This window comes from Bombyx mandarina, chromosome A1, assembly GCF_030267445.1.
Source record: "Bombyx mandarina strain Sakado chromosome A1, ASM3026744v2".
In the NCBI taxonomy this organism is placed as follows: domain Eukaryota; kingdom Metazoa; phylum Arthropoda; class Insecta; order Lepidoptera; family Bombycidae; genus Bombyx; species Bombyx mandarina.
The window spans coordinates 13936859-13954468 of record NC_143234.1 but is presented as its reverse complement, the minus strand read 5'-3'; the positions used below and the strand labels follow the sequence as shown (position 1 = coordinate 13954468).

At 41.5% G+C, this 17610-nt stretch overlaps 1 protein-coding gene across 2 annotated transcripts in view; it reads left to right on the top strand.

The window, feature by feature from the left end:
* Sox102F (transcription factor Sox102F) overlaps window positions 1-17610 on the top strand; it is a 419194-nt gene that overhangs the window by 49077 nt on the left and 352507 nt on the right. Inside the window, exon 2 of one of the 2 annotated variants that reach the window (XM_028170974.2) lies at window positions 10808-10841. The exons of the other annotated variant lie outside the window; for it this stretch is intronic. The gene's annotated coding sequence lies outside the window, so the exon portion shown is untranslated. The remainder of the gene's footprint in view (window positions 1-10807; window positions 10842-17610) is intronic. 2 annotated transcript variants of the gene reach the window in all.

Below are 17610 nucleotides of genomic sequence, written 5' to 3'. Positions count from 1 at the left end.
TTCATTTGGTAATAAATATCATATATAAAAACTGTTTATGCAAATTTCAAAGGCATTGGGACATAATGTAAAACTAATAGTTTTTTTATAGCTTATATGTACAGACGGGCTTACGGCCTACCTAATGTTAAGTGGTCACCGGAGTCAATAGACATCAACGTAAATGCCGCCATCCATCATGAGACATGAGTTCCAAGTCTCAATTTTCAATGCAGAACGGCTGCCCATCCCTTCAAAGCGAAACTCATTACCGTTTCACGGAAAAAATAGGTAGGATGGTAGTACCTACCCGTGCCAAGCAGAATTTTTGTTTTTTATGCTCACGACCCACCTAGTGTTACGCGGTTACCGGAGCCTATAGACATCTACAACGTAAATGCCGCCACCTACCTTGAGATATAACTTCTAAGATCTCAGTATATTTACAACGGATGCCCTACCCTTTAAGCCGAAACGCATTACTGCTTCACGGCAGAAAATAGGTAGGGTGGTGGTATCTACCACCAGTAAAAAATCTTCCATAACTATATCCAATTAGAAATCATGTCGATGCGTTTGGCGTCTGCTTTAGCCAATTTTTGAGTATTTACTTTCTATTGTTTATTATATGCTTTAAGACATAACAATATTTATGAAAATTATTGTGTGTTTTTTTTCTAAAAGAAATTGATGTAGTAGATGTTGACACTACTAAGTAGATATAGAGAACTTCTATCTTCATAAAACAAAATAAAATTCATATAAGATAAGGAATACCAGTATATATTTTTCGAATTACTGTACCTTCATTTTTTTCTACCTTTGCTTCGCTTTATTTCAAGTTAGAGCCATCAATTTATCAAACAAAACAAATACCATTTTCTCTACTGTTTATCGACTGATTTTTTTTGTTTAATGCCTCTTAACAAACTTTAGTGTGCTCAATTTCTTTTGGAAACATTCTGGGTTTTTTTTTCGGAACTTCAATAGCACAACGAAAGAGAAAATTTAATATACATAAATGAATTTAAATCTCGATGCGTCAATGGCTATTTTTGAATTTAGATTATTGAATTATTAAAATTCACCAAATCTATCACCGCTGTCGTTCACCATAAATAAGTAATCTACAGGAGGATCATTAATTAAAAATTTCGAGTTAAAACGGCTACATATATCTTAAAGCCCACCAACAAAGCTCGAAGCTCCGTTAAAACGAAAGCCGCACCATTTAATTTATATACACCATCTGTATTGTTTCAATTATAAAATATGAAATAAATGTATTTTGGTGACGCCCAAATTGCTGGATCTTAAGTGTCATAATTCAGAGCTTTCCGTTGAAGTAATTATTTATTTTTCAAATATCAATAAACTAAGATGCGCCCCGAGCGATGTAATAGTATAGCTTCGGTCACGCCTTTATTGTGTTACCGCTTAAATGTTTCTAGTCAAAACGAAATACTTTCACTTGTTTTTTGGGTGAGTGCAATTTTATATATGAATTTTTAAGCTGGCTATTACGGCTGACCTCGGCATTTAATTCTATGAACAAAACATTGGTTTGTGTACACCATTATAATACATTCTTCAAATAAGTTTCACCTCAAATAGCTTTGTTACGTATGATGAACATATTTTACAAATGATTTCACTTACAAAAATTGTATTTTTCAGCATATTATAGAAAAAAAAATGCCGCTTAGATTTTACACTAAAAAATATATTGCTATTCTCACGAGCGTTTTCTTTTATAGAATAATTAACTTACCTGTCCTTATGTAGCTGAAATAGCCCCTAAGGCTAATAGCGATTATGTACTGGAAAAGCCCACTGAGTTTCTCTCCGGATCTTCTCAGTGAGTCGTGTTTCTGATCCGGTGGTAGATTCTGCGAAGCACTGCTCTTGCTAGGGCCAGTGTTAGCAACGCCTCCTGGTTTGAGCCCCGAGAGCTCACCTACACGTTAGGGTTACGCTGACATAGCGTCTCAAGGCTTATCAGCTTAGGTAGAAAAAAAGGGAATCTAAATAATGCCGATATACTTTTCATACTTAGATAGATTTATTTGTTTTTTTTTTTAAGTATTTTTACTTGTTATTTTTAGATCCTAGAAATTCGACCTTACCCTGTACGAATTAACATCATCAATAAAAGCTTTCGATTCCACCAAAATCAAAAGACCACATGATTGTGTCGTCAGTAGATAAAATCAAACGTCGGACGCAAAGCAATAAGGATGATATTAGAATTGTAAGAGACATACAACTTTATTGTTTTAGTAAGAAATATTGAGATAGTCTAATATAAACTTGGAATATAATTGTCACCATCAACAATCGTAAACATTAAGCAATAAAATAAAACTTGACTCAGTTTTATTGTCTTACAATACGTACAAATATCACCCTTCTCGCTCGACAATTCTGTGTTCTATGTAAGCGTGAATGGGACACAAAATAGATCTGCCTATTTTATTCGACCGTAGATTACTGTGGTAAATTTTTATTGATTTACGCCACTCGGATAGTGTTACGAAATCGTTTTTTTTTTTAATGAACGCTAATAAATAATTAGCGGCTTCATTATTGTTATTACATTGAATTAAGTTTTAGAATTGTCTGTTACAAAATTTTGTTTGTAGTTATAGGTTTAATTACGTTTTCGAACGCTGAATTTAAAGCCTTGGCCTCTTTAGAATAAATTTACTGAGTTACCTACTACTAATATTAGTGCGTACTAAATACGTATCTGTTCTGGGTACGTACTTAGAATGAGGGCTGAAATTACTTGGAAAAATCATACTTTATAATAAAAAAGTGAGTATTGTTCTACCATGAATAGATGGGTGGTAAAAATTGATTTAAAAATTAAACAAAAAACACAATCGAATTAAAAATGCTAACTGAAAATAAAAAAAACAAGCCCTATAACTTTATTTGAAGACAATATAAATATTTGTTCAGTACGTGAAGGTATTCAAGAGAATAAATTACTATCCGGATCAGAAGCTACTGTTCCTCTTTTATTTTCTCGGCCACCAAATCAAAGAGTCCACTTCTAACATAATACACGCGTTACTCCTAAAACTCAGATGTTTATAATAACACCTCATATACTGAAATCCTTCAAAAGTTGTAATGTACCAAAAAATTAGAATTGTATACATACGCTCAAAAATAATTACTCTATTTTGGCAGTTGAGTAAGAATGATTAAAGACAGCCAAAATGACACACGTATATTCTCAAACAACCAACTGAAACGCCTTTAAAAACTCGTAATCTATTCACAGTATCACAGTTCATCGACAAGTTAATGATTCGTATATAAAAATCTAAAAGCAAGCGTTCCGTTTGTCTGTCATAATTCATGATACAGAAACCGCACGCAGACGGACGCTGGGCAATGTGACACCTCCGCAGGTGGGTAGAAAGTCGCCATCATCCGACCACAATGAATATCGACGCATACCACTGATTCAATTGAATCGTTCTACCATTAATTATGTTGCTCTATTCGTACAGACAGCAAAGTAATAGTTTTTTTTTTCCCATATTGCACTCGTTATGAGCTCGTCTAGAGATCACATCGAATCCGTTGCTAAGCAACCAGCATATGACAAACTATTTTTTTTCCTACCTAAGCTTGATAGCTTTGAGAGGCTATTTCAGCGTTATGAGCTCACGGGGATCAAACCGGAGTGATGCTAACACTGACCGTAGCAAGAGCAGTGCTTCACAGAATCTACCACCGAATCGGAAACGCGATCCACTGAGAAGATCCGGCGAGAAACTCAGTGGGCTGTGTGGCTCTATGGGTTAATTCTTTCGTCGAGCCCTTCGTCGCAAGCGACGGGTTCGACGACGATGGTGACCGGTGCTTGTGGAACCTAAAAGCACCGTTAATGGATCGGGAGGATCCGTAATGACGTGTTTAGCGCGGCGTCGACTGTTTACCATTCGGTCTACAGGATCGGGTATATGACAAATCATAAGTGTCATCATATGAAGCTCATTCGGAAAGTCTTTTTCAGCCCACGAATTATTTGAGATGTTACTATCATCTCGTTTTTACCATCGCACCGCCCGCCACCAGAGTAGGCTTCATCCATACTACTTGAAGCCACTGCGTTCATCCATAGTGCGTTTCCAGAGATCATGTTTGCCACGTACCATTCGGCTTTAGAATGAGCTCCCCTCGACGGTGTTTCCCGAGCGCTATGGCATGTCCTTCTTTAAACGAGGCTTGTGGAGAGTATTAAGCGGTAGGCAGCAGCTTGGCTCTGCCCCTGGGATTGCTGACGTCCATGAGCGACGGTAACCGCTTACCATCAGGTGGGCCGTATGCTCGTTTGCCTGCTCGAGCAATAAATAAAAAAAGCCGTAGACATACAATAGGTTATTTACTATCTTGGCTGATTTCCATGAGTGTAACTATACTGAGACCTTAGAACTGATATCTCAAGGTGGGTGGCGCATTTACGACGTAGAAGTCTATGGGTTCCAGAAATGACTTAATACCATGTGGGCTGTGAGCTTGTCCACGCATATAATCAATAAAAAAAACTCTTGGATGAAACATGAGTGTATCGTTCTTCGATTGCATTAAAAGCGAGTTCTGGAATCGATGTTTTTTTCGCTTTAATAATAATAATAATAATAAGCCTTTTATTTCATGCAAATAATAGATTACATGCACGTTTCAAGTATGAAGAAGAAATTATAAAGAAGAAAAGAAAAAAGAAAAAAAAGGAAAGAAGAAAAAATAATAGTGATGCTGTTTACACTTGTTTACCCCTTTCTCCTTCCTCCTCTCATCCCTCTTCCCTCCTGCCCCTCGTTTAAAAAATTATAAATGTAGATAGTGCTTTTAAAAAAGTTTATAGTGTGTTTTTCGCTTTACGACACACAAAAATAATAACAAACTATTACGGTAACTGTACTGTATTTTTTAATTGTGATTGATACCTGATTTTGTCCAACCGACCGTGATCTGAGATCCGTTCGGAGAGATGTCAATCCGATTATGTCATTTTGCAGCTAGTAGTTAGTACTCGGGGTGTTATTTTCCACTATTGCTTTTGTTGTTTGAGTGTGGAAGCGGAATAGAATCTTCGAAGTGCCGGAGGAATGTTGTTACTATGTCCCGTTTTTTTTTTATTGCTTAGATGGGTGGATGAGCTCACAGTCCACCTGATGTTAAGTGCTTACTGGAGCTCATGGACATCTACAACGTAAATGCGCCACCCACTTTGAGATATAAGTTCTAAGGTCTCAAGTATAGTTACAACGGCTTCACGGCAAAAATAGACAGGGTGGTGGTATCTACCCGTGCGGACTCAGAACAGGTCCTACCATTACTAATTACGTAAATTATCATTTTGCGTGTTCGATTTTTATTACACGATGTTATTCCTTCACCGTGGAAGTCAATAGGGAACATTTGTTGAGTACGTATTTCATTAGAAGAATTAGTACCCGCCTGAGATTCGCTCAACACGAATGCACCGGACGTCTTATCCGTTAGGCCACGACGACTTCTTTTTATAATCACAAGTTTTTCACTCAAGCATCAACTTTGAGTAGAGTTTATTTGATGATCTTTCTACCGCGTACATTTATACGAGTTGTGATGTTAACGGCCGTCTGGTGTAGTGGTAAGTGACATGGTCACTACACAAGGGGGTCGCGGGTTCGAATCCCGCCAAGGGAAGATATTTGTATGATAAATATAAATGTATTTTCCAGGGTTATGGATGTATATTAAATATATGAATGTGTATAATAAAAATCTTACATTTATTTCCGTTATCTGGTACCTGTAACACAAGTTCTTTACGAACTTATCACGGGACCAGTTAACGTGGCGTGATTGTTAGTAAATATTTATTTATTTATTCATATTATATTTATTCAATTGGCTCCAGCGGCCATTTTACACTGGATAGACCAGGAGCTTGTTCAACCATCTCCGCAATAAGAAAACTGTCCAGAAGCTTTTAAGTACCTACATGAGTGAAGTTTCTATTCCAAAACGTTCTCTTCGATCTATACCGGTGCTCTCTATCTCTACCTCATTCATTAATTTTTATCATCATCTCACGGGCATTAGGTGTAGCTATATGTAAGCGGAAAGTACGATCTTGGCTGATTCTGTCGCGAATTCGCCTTCCTGTTTGACAATACAGAGAGCTCAGCATATCTTAAGATAGGCGGTGACTTTCACTAGTGATGGATATACCTCAGTAGCCACTTACAATCAGATGAATGATGAAAAATAATATGAATTAATTTAAGTTAGACAATAAAATAAAAAAATAGTTGAAAAAAATCCAAAAAATACGCTTTTATAGAAAATCCAACTATAAAATACGCAATTAAAAAAAGTGTCGGGTGCTTTTCAGGATATTATCAAAATAACCCTTCTACTCATATCTGTTCATAAAATATTTATAACTACTGATACCATGCATCACACGCTTTTTTTACAATAAAATCATTTTTTATTACACTATTTTTAATTCAAATATATTAAAATTTATTTTCAAATTTTTTGTTGGATTTTCTATAAAAGCGTATTTATTATTTATTTTTAATTTTTTAGTTGAATTCCAATTTTTGCAAATCTTTTTTTTTTTTAATATTGAATTGTCATTGTTCCTTAATAAAGTATGTCAGAGTTAATCCGAGATTTTGAAGGGGGTCAAAATCATGTTCAAAGATTCCGTTACATACATACCTACATACGTCTGAAGCTAATAAAAGCGTATTAAAAAAGATGGCTACTGCTATTTTACCTATTCCTCGGATGCATCATAAACTCGTTATAAATTACACATATATATTCTCTGAAAGTGGATTTTGAAATACAGACATCTTTTTTTTTTTTAATAATGTATGCACTTTTGAATACTAATCAATTAGGACGAAATCTCTGACATGGAAAACGAATCAAATTTATCTTTTTATGGTGCGTAATTTAGAACTGCTTATCGTGAGTAAAAAAAATATTCAACTTTCGTATCTATTTGGCAATCAATTAGCAATATTATTTTAAAGGAATTTATTACTTTGACAGACTTTTTCGTTTGTATTTCATTTGGTCGTTGACAAGTAGATTTAACGGTAGGCAGCGGCTTGGCTATGCCCCTGGCATTGCTGAAGTCCATGGGCGACGGTAACCGCTCACCATCAGATGGGCTATTAGCTCGTCTGCCTACAAGGGCAGTAAAAATAAAAGATTTTAAGATTTCTAAGATGCTTTTTACTGGTGGTAGGACCTCTTGTGAGTCCGCACGGATGGGTACCACACCCGCCTATTTCTGCCGTGAAACAGTAATGCGTTTTGACTTGAAGGGTGGGGCAGTCGTTGTAACTATACTGAGACCTTAGAACTTATATCTCAAGGTGGATGGCCCATTTACGTTGTAGATGTCTATGGGCTCCAGTAACCACTTAACACCAGGTGGGCTGTGAGCTCGTCCACCCATCAAAGCAATGAAAAATAAAAAAGATGCTGCTTCTCAGAATATTCCAAAATTATTATAGCATTGTACTACATTTGTAATAGGATTACTATTTCGAGCGGTGAAAGGCTGTTTGGCTTAAGCGACAATTCGCCTAATACGCGACATTTATCTTTGTTATCAAACGTTCGTTTTATTTGGCATTAGCATCAACAATTCGATGCTTTTAATTGAAATTCAATGAAGCTTACTCCGTTCAAATAGCTGAAGAAGTTTTTTTTTTGTTATGATATTTTTTTCAAATTTTATTCTTTAAAAGGAGGGATTTTCCTTTTAAGGGATCTTGTAAAGTTACAAAAATGTCGTTTAAACCAAATAGCCTTTGACCTCTCGATTTGAATAATTGTAAATCTAGTATAGTTTCTTAATGAAAACAACCCAAAATAATATTTATTCCTCAAGCTATGTTTTAGTAATCATCACTCTACTAACTTCCTTTTAGTCGTCAAATGAATTAGTGAAATCACGACGCTGTATTTTTTTAGCACATTTGAAAACTTCAAGCTTGTTTGCATTATTATCTACCCAGGGTTTTTTATTCGAAAATCATTATTCAATTTTACTATGTTACTTAAATACTATTTTATGTATGTAGCTATTAAAGTATTTCTTAAGCGTGCTGAAACCTGTAATAGCTTATTAAAGAACGAATAAAACACGAATTGTTCCATTATTATTAATGAAAAGAAATCACGGAATGTTTCTTCCATATTTTTTTCTCAAATTAATCTAGAAGTTTCTATTGTTAACAAGAAAATTATCTACATTAAACAACCCGCGGTAGAAATTCATTCTGTATAAACTAAACTTAACAAATCGTTCGCCTCGATAACCCCTTCTGAATAAATCAATAATTTTCAAAATCTGTCGACAAACGATAGAGTAATTGATTAACTTAACTTAAAACAAATTAAAGTCGATTAAAAAACTTTCTCATTTCTTAAGTGTATGGTCAAAAAGCGACCGTATTTGTTGTATTTTAATAGTTATATCTCTACGTAATAGTGGTTATGGTGACAATAACATTTCATAAAATCTAAAGTTAGTCTTGTTTACACGGGAATAAAACTGCAAGTTCATTGTAATAGCTATTGACTATATATTCCTTACCAACGATAAACAGTCTCCATCACCCAAATCACGTCACTTCGGCTCCTTTTTGTTTTTTAACGCTGGGCAATCCATTTACGGATACCCGGTCGAGGGGGGTAACGGACCGGGTTATGTCGGACTCCGGCGCCTCCTGAGAGGAAGAAGGGGAGAAGAGAAGGGTCGAGGTCCTTCACCTCCCCTAATTTCTCACAGGAAACTACCCCTTGACCATACGGGCGACGATAGCCCGCAAAGAGAAGTCCTGCCCCAACACCCGGGTGCTCCCACCGTGGGAACGTCACTTCGGTTCCTCCCGATCCACTATCTGTGCTTTTCGGCATTCTAAGCACCGTTCTCTGCGAGCCTGTCGAATCCAACGAAGGGTTTGTCATGAAAATTAACTCACAGACACAGCACACTGACTTTCTCGCCGGATCTTCCCGGTGGGTCGCAATTCTGACCCCGTAGTAGATTCAGTGAAGCATTGCTCTTGCTAGGGCTAGTGTTAGCAAATTCGCCAAGTTGAGTATCGTGAGCTGGTGAAGCTAGTATAGCCCCTGAGGTTGCTAACAGAGGTGGACAAAGATAAAGTAGCAATCGCAATAGCAATGAAATGCAGTTTTTGTAAGTCGACCAGCATAACTTAGCTATGGTAGCTGATGATAGATAGCTAGCTTCTTGTCGTTTTTATCTTATTTTTTTCCATTTCTCATTCCTGAATTCCATTCCAATACTAATGTTTGAAATTTCAAGTCTAGCTCATCAGAATTAAGTTTAAAATGAATTGCAACAACCGACCTGGATTCCAATCATTGCAGAAACCGTGCTAATAAAAGTCGTTTTAAAATGTTCAGAATTCCTTTACGTTAGCGCTAGATATTTTTGAAGAACGATATAATTATATTTAAACGTATTAACTGGTTGGATATAAATTTTTACTTGTCAGTCTGTGACATTTCTCATTCCTCATTCATTCCTCATTCCTCATTCTTCTTCATTCCTCAAATCGCACCGTCTACTAATACTAGTTGATATTTCACGAACTTTTTTTTAAAAATCTATATATTAATACGTGAAGCAAAAACTTTGTATCCCTTTTTACGAAAATTATGCCTCGGAGGAGTATGAAATTTTCCACACTTATAGAGAATATAGAAAAGAAATGCACAATCATAATATTTTTTTTAAATAATGCATAAAAGATACATTAAATCAATAAAGAAAACATTACACACACTACATACCATGTATTTGACGCACACACGCATGCATACTATTTATTTATTGTCAAACTTTTGTTCTTGACGTCTGTGGTCAAATTGAGAATAAATTTAATATTTTTTTTGTCTTTATTAATATTTTTCTATAGTGTAGTCTTGGCGTTGAAAATACAATCATAATAGTGTACAAACTTACAATTTCAATTAATTATAGTCGATTTTCGACTATTGCGGGACCTCTAGTTAGTATTATTAACCGAGAGACTTAAATTCCCTTTCATTTGTAAGTCTTTAGTTGTACAGGAGGTACCAGAAATGATCAGAATATAACAATTTCTCTATTGAACTTTATGTGTGACGTTTAGGTAAGCGACTGAGACGTATTCAAATCTCCGACTTACTTTTGAGATGCACGTATGATTCCGCCGAGCCACACGATCCAACTTATTGCTTCATAACTTTTGTTTTTAGCTGTAAAACACATTAACCATTGTGGCTCTTATGAATTATTTAAAAAAAATAAAAAATAACAGATACCTGATTTTGCTCAACCGAGCGCAATGAGAAATCGTTCTGACAGATGTCAATCCGTATCTTTTTATGTAAAGTTTTTTTTTTTATTCTTAATACAAAAGCTTTTTACGACAGCGTTCCAAATGAAATCGATTGTAGTGAAGTTTTCTTTTTTATTTATTTATTTGACGCAGGTCATAATTCGTTACATCTTTATTTGGTTTAAAGGATTATGGACAATCCAAAAGTGCACCATGCCATCTGCGAATACATGGTAACTGGATCCACCTTGAGACATGAGGTCGAGTTCTCAATTGGTCGTCCTGCCTTCGAAACTAGAACACGTGAGTGGTTCGTGCTCAAATTTTGAGCGAGATATTGGAATCTAGCGGTATCTAAAACATCCTATATTTTTAGACCAGTAATATAATGAACATCAATTAACCAAAATAATTAACACTACATTTTTGTTTTTCAGGTACATCAGTAACTACACATTCGATAGGATCAACGTAAGTACAAAATTAAACAAGGCCATTTATTTATTAAATACATATTATACGACATATTATATTTTCTAATACACGTTTTAAACATTTTCTATACTCGGTGTTAATTCTTCTCAATTGTCACTTAGAATTTTCCAAGAAAATATCCGGATGTCTGCATTCTGGTCACTTTCTCAAGCCGCGTTTGAATAGTCTATTCGACTTGATCGAGTTACTTACTTTAGTATTTATTGAATAATTCATGACCAAAAATGAGAATTGCACATGAGGGTTTTTAAGATCGACCGTTAAACTCAATACAAAAATGATAATCATAAGCGCAGTCCAGAAAATACTATACTAAGCTGTAAAAAGTACTCTTAAAACTTAAAAACGACTCAGAAGTCAAGCATAGCTATTAACTGAAAAAATTGTCTATATTTCGCGGCCAACAGTATTGTTTTACGAGGTCACTGTCGCTCAGGTACATCACTAATATGCCAGGGCTAAAACCATATCGCTGCTTACTGCTAAGAATTGTTTTCAAAACTCGAAGAGGACAATAACTTGAAGACTGACTTGCACTGTGCAAGTCAAACTTTATTTTATTTTTTTATTGCTTATATGGTTGGACGAGCTCACAGCCCACCTGGTGTTATGTGGTTACTGGAGCCCATAGACATCTATAACGTAAATGCGCCACCCACTTTGAGATATAAGTTCTCCCCACCTTCCCAACTTCCACCCCAATCCCCAGCCGACTGCCGTTTTCACGGCAAAGGCACTCCCCCCCTTGTTGCTGGTAAAGCGCAGGGGGTGAACTCCTACTCAGGGGACTCGCCTTTCGGCGAGTTGCTTTAAGTCCCGGGGACGCCCCCCCTGGGCACAACCACCATGGCGGACGACGACCCCGCCATGTTCGTCCTTTTCGTCCGGGAGTTTTGCCCGGACATCATGACTCAATTTAGGGCCCATAAAGCCAAACTAGCAGCTCAGTCCCGCGCACCGCTCGCCGCCGCCGCGAATATCCCAGACTCGCCGATGTCGCCCCCCACCCCCGCGCCCGCGTCGATCGCGTCATGCGCGGCATCGAGCTCCGGCTCCGACTCCGAGTCGGAAATGGAGTTCGAGTCGGCCGCCAGCCCCGAACCCGGACCCTCGGATGGGTTCCAAACCGTCACGCGCGGCAAAAAACGCGCCCGTGCCGTGGAACCGTCCACGGCGCCAAAACAGCCTAAGGCCGCGAACGCGTCGCGTCCTAAAGTCGTGGTCACACCCGACTCCCCTCGTCGCGCAACTCCGTCGCCGAAACCCGCGCCCGTCAACAAAATCGTCGCGCCCCCGCCCGTAATCCTACGTGAAAAATCCGCGTGGAACCGGGTATCCCAGGCCCTTACGGCCAACAAAATCAACTATTCCCAAGCGCGTAATCTTGCGCACGGGATTCAAATAAAGGTCGCAACGCCGGGCGACCATAGGGCCCTCACTTCTTACCTCCGAAAGGAGAGCATAGGATACCACACCTATGCACTCCAGGAGGACCGCGAGCTCCGCGTAGTAATACGCGGAGTACCAAAAGAGCTCGACGTCGAGCTAATCAAGGAAGACCTAATCAGGCAAACGTACCCAATCATAAGTGTGCACCGTATGCACAGCGGGCGCGATAAATTCGCGTATAACATGGTTCTCGTCGCGTTGGAACCAACCGCCGAAGGCAAACGAATTGCCTCAAGCCTCCGCACCGTTTGCGGGTTATCAGGGGTCACCGTCGAGGCCCCACACAAAAAAGGCACTCCCGGTCAGTGCCATAGGTGCCAACTGTATGGCCACTCCGCGCGCAACTGCCACGCACGTCCGCGGTGCGTAAAGTGCCTCGGTGACCACGCGACAGCCGACTGTTCGCGGGTCAAAGAGACCGCGACCGAACCGCCGAGCTGTGTGCTCTGCCAGAAGCAGGGCCACACAGCCAACTACCGCGGATGCCCCAAGGCCCCGCGGAAGCGTCTGGCCAACGCGCCATCTAAAACCGTCGGCCCAAAGACTTCGGCGCCCCGCGCGCCGAAACCTGCCTTCGTGCCGGCACCGGTGCCCACCGTCTCCGCGTGGGCAAAACCGCTGCCGCTCACGTTGGCAGGGAAACCACCGGCACCCCAGCCCCTGCTCGCGCCGCGCCCCGCCCTCGCACCCGGTCCCGCGCCTCGCCCCGGCCCCGCGCGGCCTGCCGTAAACGACTTTTCAATCGTGCGTGATTATATCGCCGCGATAAATATAGATCGCATGCGCTCGTTCGCCGACGCCATGCGCAGGGCAGTCACGGCCGATGACCGCCTATACGCGACGTTCGACCATATGGACGTCATCGAGTCCGTCCAGCGTACGCTGGCTTGATTACCGGTAATCAATGGCCAACAACGGTAGGGTAAAACCGCGTTCCTTAAAGTTAGCATTTTATAATGCTAACGGACTCGCGCGTCAGCGCGATCAAGTTTATGAGTTTCTTCGCGACAATCTCATCGACATCCTTCTGGTGCAGGAGACCTTCCTAAAGCCCTCGCGTCGCGACCCCAAAGTCGCGAATTACGTCATGGTTAGGAATGACAGACTCTCCACCCGTAAGGGCGGGACTGTCATTTACTATAAGAGGGCCCTGCACTGCGTCCCTCTCGATACTCCCTCGCTCTTACATATCGAGGCGTCAGTGTGCCGCATCGCGCTGACGGGACACCAGCCGATCGTCATCGCATCCGTCTATCTCCCCCCTGACAAACCCCTCCTGAGCAGTGACCTCGAGACACTGCTCGGTATGGGGGACGCGGTCATCCTGGCAGGCGATTTAAATTGCCACCACACTAGGTGGAACTGCCATCGCACGAATGTGAACGGTAGGCGTCTCGACGCGTTCATAGACGACCTCACATTCGAAATATTCAACCCCCCGACCCCCACGTGCTATCCGTACAACGCCGCGCGTCGTCCGAGCACAATAGATCTGGCACTGCTGAGGAACGTAACTCTGCGCTTACGCTCCATCGAGGCAATGTCAGAACTCGACTCAGACCACCGACCTGTCGTAATGCAGCTCGGTCGCCCAGTCAACCGAGAACCAGATATGAGGACCATGGTGGATTGGAAGAAGCTGGGCACGTGCTTAGCTGACACCGCTCCACCAATCCTCCCTTGCGGCCCGGATTCAACTCCATCCCCCGAGGATACCGTCGAATCCATAAACATCTTCACTGATCACGTCTCGACGGCGATCATAAGATCTTCTAAGCAAGTCGATGTGGAGGACTGCTTCCACCGCATCAGACTTTCCCCCGATCTTAGGGACCTCGTAAGAGTTAGGAACGCGGCAATCCGGGCCTACGATCGATATCCCACGGATTCAAACCGGACTCGGATGCGTCGCTTACAGCGGGAGGTCAAATCCCGCTTAAGCGACGCCCGAAACGAAAACTGGGATAGTTATTTAGAAGAACTCGCGCCCACCCACCAAGCATACTGGCGACTAGCTAGGACCCTCAAGTCCGAAACTATAGCCACTATGCCGCCTCTCGTACGCCCCTCAGGCCAATCACCGGCTTACGATGACGATGACAAGGCAGAGTTGCTGGCCGATGCACTGCAAGAACAGTGCACCACCAGCACTCAACACGCGGACCCCGAACACACCGAGTTCGTCGACAGGGAGGTCGAGCGCAGAGCTTCCCTGCCGCCCTCGGACGCGTTACCCCCCATTACCACTTCCGAGGTCAAGGAGGCGATCGATAGCCTACAACCACGGAAAGCTCCCGGCTCCGACGGCATCCGCAACCGCGCGCTAAAACTGTTACCAGCCCAACTGATAACGATGTTGGCCACGATATTAAATGCTGCTATGACGAACTGCATCTTTCCCGCGGCGTGGAAAGAAGCGGACGTTATCGGCATACACAAGCCGGGCAAACCGAATAACGAAACCGCGAGTTACCGCCCCATCAGTCTCCTCCCGGCGATAGGCAAATTATACGAACGGCTCCTTCGTAAACGCCTCTGGGATTTCGTATCCGCGAATAAAATTCTTATAGACGAGCAATTTGGATTCCGCGCCAGACACTCGTGCGTCCATCAAGTGCACCGCCTCACGGAGCACATCTTACTAGGGCTGAACAGGCGGAAACCCATTCCGACAGGAGCCCTCTTCTTCGATATAGCGAAGGCGTTCGACAAAGTCTGGCACAACGGTTTGATATACAAACTGTATAACATGGGAGTGCCAGACAGACTCGTGCTCATCATACGAGACTACTTGTCGAACCGTTCGTTCCGATATCGAGTCGAGGGAACGCGTTCCCGGCCCCGTCACGTCACAGCCGGAGTCCCGCAAGGCTCCGCCCTCTCCCCGTTACTATTCAGTTTGTATATCAACGATATACCCCGGTCTCCGGAGACCCATCTGGCGCTCTTCGCCGACGACACCGCCATCTACTACTCGTGTAGGAAGAAGGCGTTGCTTCATCGACGACTTCAGACCGCAGCTACCACCATGGGACAGTGGTTCCGGAAGTGGCGCATCGACATCAACCCCACGAAAAGCACAGCGGTGCTCTTCAAAAGGGGTCGCCCTCCGAACACCACGCTGAGCATCCCTCTCCCGACTAGGCGCGTCAACACCCCCGCCCCCGCCGTTCGCCCAATCACGATGTTCGACCAGCCCATACCGTGGGCCCCGAAGGTCAAGTACTTAGGCGTCACCCTCGACAGTAGGATGACATTCCGCCCCCACATTAAGACGGTACGCGACCGTGCCGCCTTCATTCTAGGACGTCTCTACCCGATGATATGTAGGCGAAGTAAAGTGTCCCTTAGAAATAAGGTGACACTCTACAAAACTTGCATACGCCCCGTCATGACCTATGCAAGTGTAGTGTTCGCTCACGCGGCCCGCATACACTTAAAATCCTTTCAAATCATTCAATCCCGTTTTTGCAGGATAGCCGTCGGAGCCCCGTGGTTCGTCAGGAACGTCGACCTCCATGACGACCTGGACTTAGAGTCCATCAGTAAGTATCTGCAGTCGGCGTCCATGCGCCACTTCGATAAAGCGGCACGACACGAGAACCCTCTCATCGTGGCCGCCGGTAACTACATTCCCGATCCTGCGGACAGAATGGAAAGCAGTCGACGTCGCCCAAAACACGTCATCTCGGATCCACCCGATCAACTAACGGTGCTTTTAGGTAATTCAAGCACCGGTCACCGTTCTCGTCGAACCCGTCGCTTGCGACGAAGGGCTCGACGAGTAAATTAACTCTCAGACACAGCCCACTGAGTTTCTCGCCGGATCTTCTCAGTGGGTCGCGTTTCCGATCCGGTGGTAGATTCTGCGAAGCACGACTCTTGCTAGGGTTCGTGTTAGCAACATCGTCAGGTTTGAGCCCCGTGAGCTCACCTACTAAAGTTAGGGTTACGCTGACATAGCCGCTAGGGCTATCAGCTTAGGTAGGAAAAAAAAAAAAAAAAAAAAAAAAAAAGATATAAGTTCTAAGGTCCCAAGTATAGTTACAACGGCTGCCCCACCCTTCAAACCGAAACGCATTACTGCTTCACGGCAGAAATTGGTAAGGTAATGGTACCCACCCGCGCGGACTCACAAGAGGTCCTACCACCAATAATTACGCAAATTATAATTTTGCGGGTTTGATTTTTATTACACGATGCTATTCCTTCACCGTGGAAGTCAATCGTGAACATTTGAGTACGTATTTCATTAGAAAAATTGGTACCCGTCTGAGATTCGAACACCGATGCATCGCTCAACACGAATACATCGGACGTCTTATCCGTTAGGCCACAACGACTTCAATTCAACCTTCAAGTGACTATACAATATAATCATTTAAACGGTACTCAATCATCTAGTACATACATTGTGCTTGATCTTGACTTGAATCGCATCAGTAATACATCGACCGTTTGTAATTAATATAATTCGTATTCTTAGGGCGATCTTTCCTAATGAGAAGAGCTTAGTAAATAAACAATATAATTGTTTTTTATAGTTAATAAAGCTAAGTTAGTGAAATAATGATTGATTTTATTACACGGTCAGCATTTATCGTTAATAATTTCCACAAAAGAGTTTGACAAAATCTATTTATTATAGATTTAGTACACGTTGATCGAAATCAATAGAAAAATCTACTTTGACGATTTTTGCTGAAAACGAAAACAATAAAGGGAAAACAAAATTGTGATTTTTATTCAATTTGGAGCATTTTCATATTTATCTAGCTTTTAAACCTTCTCTGGACTTCCACAAATAATTCAAGATCAAAATTAGCCAAATCGATCCAGCCGTTCTCGAGTTTTAACGAGACTAACGAACAGCAATTCATTTTTATATATATAGATTAACAGCCTTTAAGGCTGAAAATCATTTGATATGCACATGACTTTTACACAAACACTCAATAACACTAAAGAATCAGTCAGAGTTTCCAGTAATACAATAATTTCGCAGTCTTATCAACAATATTGTTACTAAACTGCACTTGCAATATGATAGGTTGATTAACATACAAATCGCCTACAGTACTATGTTGGGTGCATGCGATGGCAATCGAAACTCGAATCAAAATGTATTCGACATGAAACGGGATAAGTTTAAGAGGAATGCCGGTGAATGCGCCTTATTTGAAAGTTGATCTAATTTTAGAAAGAAATTATTGTTATTGTGTTGTTGGTTCGAATTCCGTATGTGAGGAGTGAGATAATGAAAAACGTGTCTTTTTGATGAGATGCTTTGACGTAG